Source organism: Natator depressus, chromosome 1 (assembly GCF_965152275.1).
Source record: "Natator depressus isolate rNatDep1 chromosome 1, rNatDep2.hap1, whole genome shotgun sequence".
NCBI classification, from domain to species: domain Eukaryota; kingdom Metazoa; phylum Chordata; order Testudines; family Cheloniidae; genus Natator; species Natator depressus.
The window spans coordinates 138,837,298-138,846,980 of record NC_134234.1 but is presented as its reverse complement, the minus strand read 5'-3'; positions in this window follow the sequence as shown (position 1 = coordinate 138,846,980).

Genomic DNA, 9,683 nt, shown 5'->3' with positions numbered 1-9,683 from the left:
CAATCCCTGGCCCACAATGTTACATTAACTTAATTTAATACATTTTAACTTAATTCAATAAGGTTTGTCCAGGATATTGCAGGAAATTTCCCTATCTGACATAGGCATCATCTGCAAAGATGAGATAGGTGAACCCATGGGGTCAAATGAGATCATGCAAGGAGAGCATGTAAAGGGAGAACATGGAAGAAAACACTGCTAAGGAGAGAACCCTGGGAGACTCTGACAAAGGACAGAGAAACCCTGGAAAGGAATGTTGGAGTGATCAATGAGATAAAAAGAGATTCAGGCCTGTACAAAGCCATCAAAATGCCCACAGAGGAACAAATATGGAGAAAGTAGTGATCATGTGTGTCAAAGACAGCAAATACATCATGCTTAATGAGGCTGATAGCCTTGGCTTGAAAGAGATCATTAATGATTGGTTTCTCTCCTGCTCATCTCCAGTGCAGAATAGCTCATTGCAGAAGTCAACCCTTTATTTAAATACCTGGAAGTACAAGATACCCTCTTGGTCTTTGGCATATTTTAAAAAGGGGAGAAGTACCCTAAATCAGCAAGCCTTTACAATGTAGACATAAATCAGTGTTATCATAGAATCTCAGAGTTGGAAGGGACCTCAGGAGATCATCTAGTCCCAACCCCCTGCTCAAAGCAGGACCAATCCCCAATTTTTGGCTCACATCCCTAAATGGCCCCCTCAGGGATTGCACTCATAACCCTGGGTTTAGCAGGCCAATTCTCAAACCACTGAGCGATTCCTCCCCCCTATGAGAGGGGCCATGGAGCACCGCTTTGTCCTGAAAAGCTATTAAAAAATTGAGCTGTCGTAATTAAAGAACCATTGCAAAAGACCTATTCAGCACCTGCAGGAGAGGGCCATGCTAATGCAACATCTACACTCATTTGCCTGAGAGATGGCAGGTCCCTGTCTAAATTCCTTCTCTTCACCTGGCTGAGGAACACTTGAACTGTGGTCTCCTGCCTTCTGGGTGAGTAAACGAATCACTGGACTAAAGAAGGGTGCACTATGGAGGACCGTGGAAATCCTGCCCCAAGGGCAGGAGTTTGCCCAGGACCAAGACTGGCAGGAGAACTGGAGAGAGGCTGCACTTAGAGAGGCCCAGGGGATGAAGCAAGATTGGTAGAGATTATCTGTTTGAAGGGTGCTGAGAAAACCAAGAGAGAACTGGAGCCTGAACCCCTACATTGAGTAAAGATGGATTTGAGCCTGGAAGGGATAGAAGAGTTGTTGATTTTGTGAAGACTTAAAAAATGAAACCATGGGGGTAGGGCAAGAATGTTTAAAACATCTGGGCATGTATAAATGGACTGGAGAACCAAGAAGAGGAGCTCAGGGGAGTGATTTTAGTGCCATAGCATGGAATGGCATGCTCTAGGACTGCACTTGCAACAGTAATTAATTAAACTGGCCAGTTCATTACCATACTAATTTGCTTGTATATTATATCCCCAACCTGTTGTCTGTCTTTGTCTTTTATACCACAAGCTGTGTAGTGCAAAGAATGTTTGTACAGTACCTAACATAATGGGGTCCCAATTCTGAATGGGACCTTTGAGTGTTATTATAATACTTTTTAAAAACAGGAAAAGAAACAATATGAAATCTTACAATACTGTGGTGCAGAATGTTAATACACTTCTCAGTGTTTCTTCTTTCACCAAATTTGTGTGATAACTTGTGCTCAATGTCTTTCAGCAGGCTTCCCCATAACAAAATTACCAAAAAGCTTCTTAAATTCTTTACGGAAAAGAGAAAATATGGTCAAGCTCCATCCCAAGGAAGCAAATTTCAACTATTCACATGTACAAAAAGAATAAAATGGGGGTATCTGTTGGAGACAGGTATGCTCTAATGGACCTACATTTTATTGAGCTCCATATTTCCGTTCAGGATAAAGAAACCACAGGCAGGATATTTCTTGCTAGTTGTTTAACAGCAGATGAAATTTCAAATCAATAAATACCATATGGCTTGATCCATCATGGCATTATTCCAATTCTGGGCTTGTGTAATTCCATTTAAATGAATAGATTTACACTAATATAAAACAAAGTAATTCTCTGTTGAGTCTGGCACCATATTTTTTTATTATGGTATGATGCTTTAGGAGTATTCTTATGACTATTATTGCATTCTTCATACATTAATAGGGTCAGAACTGCAAAGAAAAGCCTACCATAAGAAATTATAGCAAGAGAAATGTTTGTACAGCCTATTCTAGCTAGGTCTGTCCACATACCAGTGCAGTTCTGTCATCCATGTATTTATAACTGTAGACAAACTCTTCAGCAAATGTATATAGAGACTTTAATCTTATTTTGTAAATTCCAGTTATTTCACTTTTAGTGTAGTTATACAAATTATAACCCTACTTTTCAACGCTGATGCAAAACTTACAGGAGCAGATCATCAGGAGGTATAAAATTGTCATAGCTCTATTGATTTCAATGTAACTATGATTGTTTACACCTGCTGAGAATCTGCCCCTCAATTCCAGTTTCTATTTATGTCCTTCATTTCAACAGCATCTGACAGCTTTCCAAACATTCATTAATTTATCCTTGCATCATCGCAATGAGGTCAGGAACTATTATTCCCATTTCATACATGCAAAACTGATGCACAGAGAGCCTCATTCTCATTTACACTAAGGTCCCTTTTCTCTGCTCTAGCAGCATAAATTTATGACCACTTGAAGAGCATGTCTACACTTACCTCTGGAGCGATCAATCCAGCGGGGGTCAATTTATTGCATCTAGTGAAGACGCGATAAATCGACCGCCAAGCGTTCTCCCGTCGACTCCGGTACTCCACCGGAGCGAGAAGTGTAGGTGGAGTCGACAGGGGAGCGTCAGCAGTCAACCTACTGCAGTAAAGACACCGCGGTAAGTAGCTCTAAGTACGTTGACTTCAGCTATGCTGCTTTCTTAGCTGAAGTTGCGTAACTTAGACCAACTTAGCTCACCCCTCTTCCCCCAGTGTAGACCAGACCTAAGGCCCCTCTATTTTACTCTCACTTTAAGGGCTCTGTACACTGTTAGAGCAGTGTAAAGGGGCTTTAGTGTAAATGAAAATCAGGCCAAGAGAGAATAAGTGACTTGTCCAAGATCAGAGAAAAATTATGCAGAGTCAGGAATTGAACCTTGGTGTCCTGATTTCCACAGAGGGGTACAGTCTCTGCCCCCAAACAATAAATCTAGTAGATTCTATTGTCTGTTTTCACTTCAGTTCTCTTGGCATTTTCTCACAGAACCAAATTTATGTCTGGCTTTCATCCATGCACTGTTGAAAAATAATTTCTGTACACTTAAATTCTATTAAGAGTTTTTTGACTGAGATAATGAAAATCATCAAGAGGTATCTAATTTGAATTCACCACAGAGCATTGCGGTTGCAATATTTGAGTAACTGAAAAATCCATTTAGCATTGTTATAATTTATTTTACTTTCACGTTTTAAGCAATAAGACTTGACGGACTGAATTACGGTGCAATAATTCACACTGAGCGCAGTATTGTATGCCTTCTATGCAACTAGTGTGAGTTCCCACAATAAACATTGGAGAAGCTTATTGTATTTTTTCTTTATTTGTATTTAAACATGTAATATTTTTTGAATACCATCCCAATAACCCAAAAATGTACCTATTGTACTAGGTTTCAGAGAGAAGTCAGCAGGGGTTTACAAATGAAGTAGTATGATCAGTGAGGCCAGGATTTCCTACTTGGTGAAGCCAACAGGAGTTTTGCCATTGACTTTAATGGGGCTAGGATTTCACACCAGTCTCTGCTGCACTTCCAAAGAGGTGATGTTGGAACAACCCTAGCCAGGTCTCAATCTTGCACGCGTCCTTTTTATGCCTACAGGTATGCTTTTAGATGTTAAACTGTGTTACCTATGGGTGATCTTCTAGCATTGGACACCACCAAAGTGTCAATGCTGACTTAGATCGATCTTCTATATTTGATACCACTGACCTCAAGATTTTTTTTTCTTATTCATCTGCAGGATTTTGTGGGAAAAGACAGGTGAGGCATCTAGTAGATGTTCAGAATCCCTGTCTTTTTGATAGGATGGCATTGTACAGACAAAGTGGTAAGTCAGCTTTATTATAGCTATGGTGCCGAATGGGCAACCTGCATAGTATTGCAATTAATGTCTCTCTTGCTTGTAGTTAACCCCTCCAGAGTATTGCTGAATCAGTGCTGCATACTATTTTCTGTTGAACACTTGTGAATGCTTCAGTGTCAAAATAAAGTGTATGGGAGAGGAAGAAACAAGGTTGATAGCCACTTCATCCTAAATAATTGGTGATGATTGTTGTTGTTTCTGGTAACTTAGAAATCTTTTACAGTTGTAAGAAATAGATGGGGAGAGGTGTGCAGATGAAACATACAATGCTATTGTGGGTTATGGAACCAGAGAACCAGCTTGACCACATGATGTAAGGTGACAGAGTCTAAAGTATAAGTACTGTACTTGTTCTGAGAGTGGTGGTGGGTAGTTTTCAACTGTTTATTGCTCTTGTACATGTTTTGCCCATTAAATTCTTACTCTTGCCTTTTCTCTCTGGATTCACAGGTAATAGACAGAGATGAACAAGGTGATCATCCAGTTTTCCAGGACACAACTAGCTGGAAATGCTACTATCTCTTCCTTTGCTTCACAAATTCTGAACAAAGTCCTTGTGGGCTAAAACCAGGTTAGGCTAGTCATTGTGGGCTAAGTCCAATGGAAAAGTGGAATGCCCAGATATGTAGGGAAGGGAGGAGAGAGTGCAGTTTCTATGTAGCAGGAGAAGGTCTCTGTTCATCTGATCAACCAGAAAGAGGGATTATTTGAGGTTCCAGTGGATATGAGTTAAGGTAAGGTTTTGCCAAGCTGAAAGGTGGCTGACAATCCTATTCCTATTCCTGCCCAATTTCACCCTCACCCAATGGGAATTCTCAGCTTATCTGTCATTTACACAAGTATAAATAAAGTAGTTCACATAAAGAAAAATGAATTACCCTGAAGTAAGTGAAAATAGAATCTAGCCCTAACAGGTATATATTTGAAGGGACTGGGGGAGGGAACATTTTTTCTTTTGTGGGTTATGTGTGCTATATGCCTTGGAGATGGGGAGGGATTCTGCTGTGTGTTTCAGACATTTAAAGTCAATGTGTATGTGAACTCTCTACTTATTCACAGTATCCCAGCAGCCAGCCTGCAAAATCTTGAGACTGTAAAGTGATCTGGTTCTGGTCAGTTTACTAGGAAACATTCCTGATTACAAACCTAAGCTTCATGGCTGTCAAGAGCTACTGAATTATTTCTCTTTTTCCATTACCTTAGCCTGAGCTTGACAGCAATAGCTGTCCAGAGTAAATCTCTTCATAATGTAAATCTAGGGCTCTATTCAGCCTCTGGTAGGGATTCGGTTGTAGAGATTTGTGTCAAATTCTGATTCATTAACCAAAAAAATAACCTGATTCTACACCTTGTGTAGTCACTTGTATTTGTGCAAAATGTAATGATGTAAGCAGAGTCAGGATGAGCTCCACCCTGACATCTGGTGGTGAGTTGTGTAAAAGAACTTCAGGGGCTGATCTCATTTGCATAGGCACCCCGCCTAGCATGAACCCATAGCTGCCCAAATGGTCACTTTGGCTGCTGTGGGATCCCCAGTGTCTCTGTTATTGGGGGAGGAAGAATAAATTGCAATTATCCTGATTATGTGAATCAAGGACTCGCCATCAACTAAGTAGCACTCGCTAGGCAAGGGACATGGGTTCCAAAACGCTGTGAATTGAGAGAGGCTGGGGGAGGTATTAATACCTGGGGGTAGGGGGCTCTGGGCAGATGTGGGATAATTGCACTTCCTTCTCTTTCTACTGTGGAATGAAAGAGCTAATTTTGATTCTATTAGGAGTCTAGTTACAGACTGCTGAGCTGAATTCACTTTGGGCCAATGGTGTATCAGCATTGAGGCTCCCCTACTACAGGCTGAAATCACAAAAGAGCTAAACTTACTAAGAGCTGAAATCACTCAGTGTTGTGTTAAGTAGTGGGGGAGCCTGAAGATATAGTGTGGAGCAGTTTGTAGGACAGCTGGCGGAGCAGAGCAGCTCTTGGAGCAGAGTAGAGCGGCTTGTGGGACGGCTGGCAGAGCAGAGCGGCTGGTGGAGTGGAGCAGTTTGTGGGATGGCTGGAGCAGCTCATGGGGCGCAGCTGGCAGAGAGGAGTGATTCGTGGGATGGCTGGTGAAGCAGAGCCCCATGGAGAGGTGGGGCAATTGGCTTTGGACCACGTAAGGTGCCCCTTAACCCCCCACCCCATCTCCACCCAGGGTGGGAGGTAAAACTCTGCAGATAAATTTTCGAGCTCTGGTGCTGCACTGACCAGGGACAGAGACTTTTGGGTTGTTGGACTTTTGGGACTTTGGGTGACTTTGGATTGCTGGACTCAAGAACCAAAGGGAAAGGACATGCCCCAAATTGCTTGGGGTGGGGTTTTTTTTGCTCATGGGTTGTGTTATGAATCCTGTTGGTGGTGTTTCCCCAACATAATGCCACATTGTTTCTCTCTGTTATTAAAAGGCTTTTGCTACACTCAGGCTCTGTGCTTGTGAGAGGGGAAGTATTGCCTCTGAGAGGTGCCCAGCAGGGGTGGTATATATTTGTCCCAGGTCACTGGGTGGGGGCTCAAGCCGGTTTTGCATTGTGTTTTGGAATGGAACACCTAGATACTGAACCCGACCCTTGTTGCTGCCAACTCTGACGGGCAGAAGGGTTACAATACAATATGGGTGAAAAATCCTATCAAATATGAATGAAAGCATTTTACACTCACTCTTCCTAGGTGTAAATGGCCCCATAATCTGTGGAAAAAAACAAAGATTATCTATAGCATCCAAAGTGGGATGGGGGTGGTAGGAATTGAGGCAGCGTGTGACATCCCCTCTCTTCTTCCTACTAAAAGCTGGGAACACTTCAGTTAACTTTTACTTGCTAGAAACAATCAAACCACTAGTTAAATTATAATATACATGCAAAAGGTTGTTTAAAACAAACTTTTTATTTAAAAATAAAACTTATTGCATCTCATTTCTTTGCCTACTCTCCTATTTTCTTCTATATATTTTCTTCATTGTCCTTGCTTTCCTCTAACTTTTCTCTACACTCCTCTCCTATTTGCCTGTTTTACACTACGAAATTAGGTCAAATTTATAGAAGTCGGTTTTTTTAGAAATCGTTTTTATATATTCGAGTGTGTGTATCCCCACAGAAAATGCTCTAAGTGCATTAACTCGGTGGAGTGCTTCCACAGTACCGAGGCTAGCATCGACTTCCGGAGTGTTGTACTGTGGGTAGCTATCCCACAGTTCCCGCAGTCTCCGCTGCCCATTGGAATTCTGGGTTGAGATCCCATTGCCTGATGGGGCTAAAATACTGTCGCGGGTAGTTCTGGGTACATATTGTCAGGCCCCCGTTCCCTTCCTCCCTCCGTGAAAGCAGCAGCAAACAATCGTTTCGCGCCTTTTTTCTTGAGTTACCTGTGCAGACGCCATACCACGGCAAGCATGGAGCCCGCTCAGGTAACCGTCACCGTATGTCTCCTGGGTGCTGGCAGACGCGGTACTGCGTTGCTACACAGCAGCAGACGGTACAATAGGACTGGTAGCCGTCATCGTCATGTCCGAGGTGCTCCTGGTTGCCTCTGTGAGGTCGATCAGGAGTGCCTGGGCAGACATGGGCGCAGTGACTAAATTTGGAGTGACTTGACCAGGTCATTCTTTTTAGTCCTGCAGTCAGTCCTATTGAACCATCTTATGGTGAGCAGGCAGGTGATATGGATTGCTAGCAGTCATACTGTACCATCTTCTGCCGAGCAGCCATGAGATGTGGATGGCTTGCAGTCCTTCTGCACCGTCTGCTGCCAGCCAAAGATGTAAAAGATAGATGGAGTGGATCAAAACAAGAAATAGACCAGATTTGTTTTGTACTCATTTGCTTCCCCCCCATCCCCCGTCTAGGGGACTCATTCCTCTAGGTCATGCTGCAGTCACTCACAGAGAAGGTGCAGCGAGGTAAATCTAGCCATGTATCAATCAGAGCCCAGACTAACCTGCTTGTTCCAATAAGAACAATTACTTAGGTGCACCATTTCTTATTGGAACCCTCCGTGAAGTCCTGCCTGAAATACTCATTGATGTAAAGCCACCCCCTTTGTTGATTTTAATTCCCTGTAAGCCAACCCTGTAAGCCATGTCGTCAGTCGCCCCTCCCTCCGTCAGAGCAACGGCAGACAATCATTCCGCACCTTTTTTCTGTGCGGACGACATACCAAGGCAAGCATGGAGGCCGCTCAGCTCACTTTGGCAATTAGGAGCACATTAAACACCACACGCATTATCCAGCAGTATATGCAGCACCAGAACCTGGCAGAGCGATACCGGGCGAGGAGGCAACGTCAGCGCGGTCACGTGAGTGATCAGGACATGGACACAGATTTCTCTGAAAGCATGGGCCCTGCCAATGCATGCATCATGGTGCTAATGGGGCAGGTTCATGCTGTGGAACGCCGATTCTGGGCTCGGGAAACAAGCACAGACTGATGGGACCACATAGTGTTGCAGGTCTGGGACGATTCCCAGTGGCTGCGAAACTTTCGCATGCGTAAGGGCACTTTCACGGAACTTTGTGACTTGCTTTCCCCTGCCCTGAAGCGCATGAATACCAAGATGAGAGCAGCCCTCACAGCTGAGAAGCGAGTGGCAATAGCCCTGTGGAAGCTTGCAACGCCAGACAGCTACCAGTCAGTCGGGAATTTGGAGTGGGCAAATCTACTGTGGGGGCTGCTGTGATGCAAGTAGCCAACACAATCAAAGATCTGCTGATATCAAGGGTAGTGACTCTGGGAAATGTGCAGGTCATAGTGGATGGCTTTGCTGCAATGGGATTCCCTAACTGTGGTGGGGCCATAGACGGAACCCATATCCCTATCTTGGCACCGGAGCCACCAAGCCGGCGAGTACATAAACCGCAAGGGGTACTTTTCAATAGTGCTGCAAGCTCTGGTGGATCACAAGGGACGTTTCACCAACATCAACGTGGGATGGCCGGGAAAGGTACATGACGCTCGCATCTTCAGGAACTCTGGTCTGTTTCAAAAGCTGCAAGAAGGGACTTTATTCCCAGACCAGAAAATAACTGTTGGGGATGTTGAAATGCCTATAGTTATCCTTGGGGACCCAGCCTACCCCTTAATGCCATGGCTCATGAAGCCGTACACAGGCAGCCTGGACAGTAGTCAGGAGCTGTTCAACTACAGGCTGAGCAAGTGCAGAATGGTGGTAGAATGTGCATTTGGACGTTTAAAGGCGCGCTGGCGCAGTTTACTGACTCGCTTAGACCTCAGCGAAACCAATATTCCCACTGTTATTACTGCTTGCTGTGCGCTCCACAATATCTGTGAGAGTAAGGGGGAGACGTTTATGGTGGGGTGGGAGGTTGAGGCAAATCGCCTGGCTGCTGGTTACGCGCAGCCAGACACAAGGGCGGTTAGAAGAGCACAGGAGGGCGCGGTACGCATCAGAGAAGCTTTGAAAACCAGTTTCACGACTGGCCAGGCTACGGTGTGAAAGTTCTGTTTGTTTCTCCTTGATGAAACCCCCCGC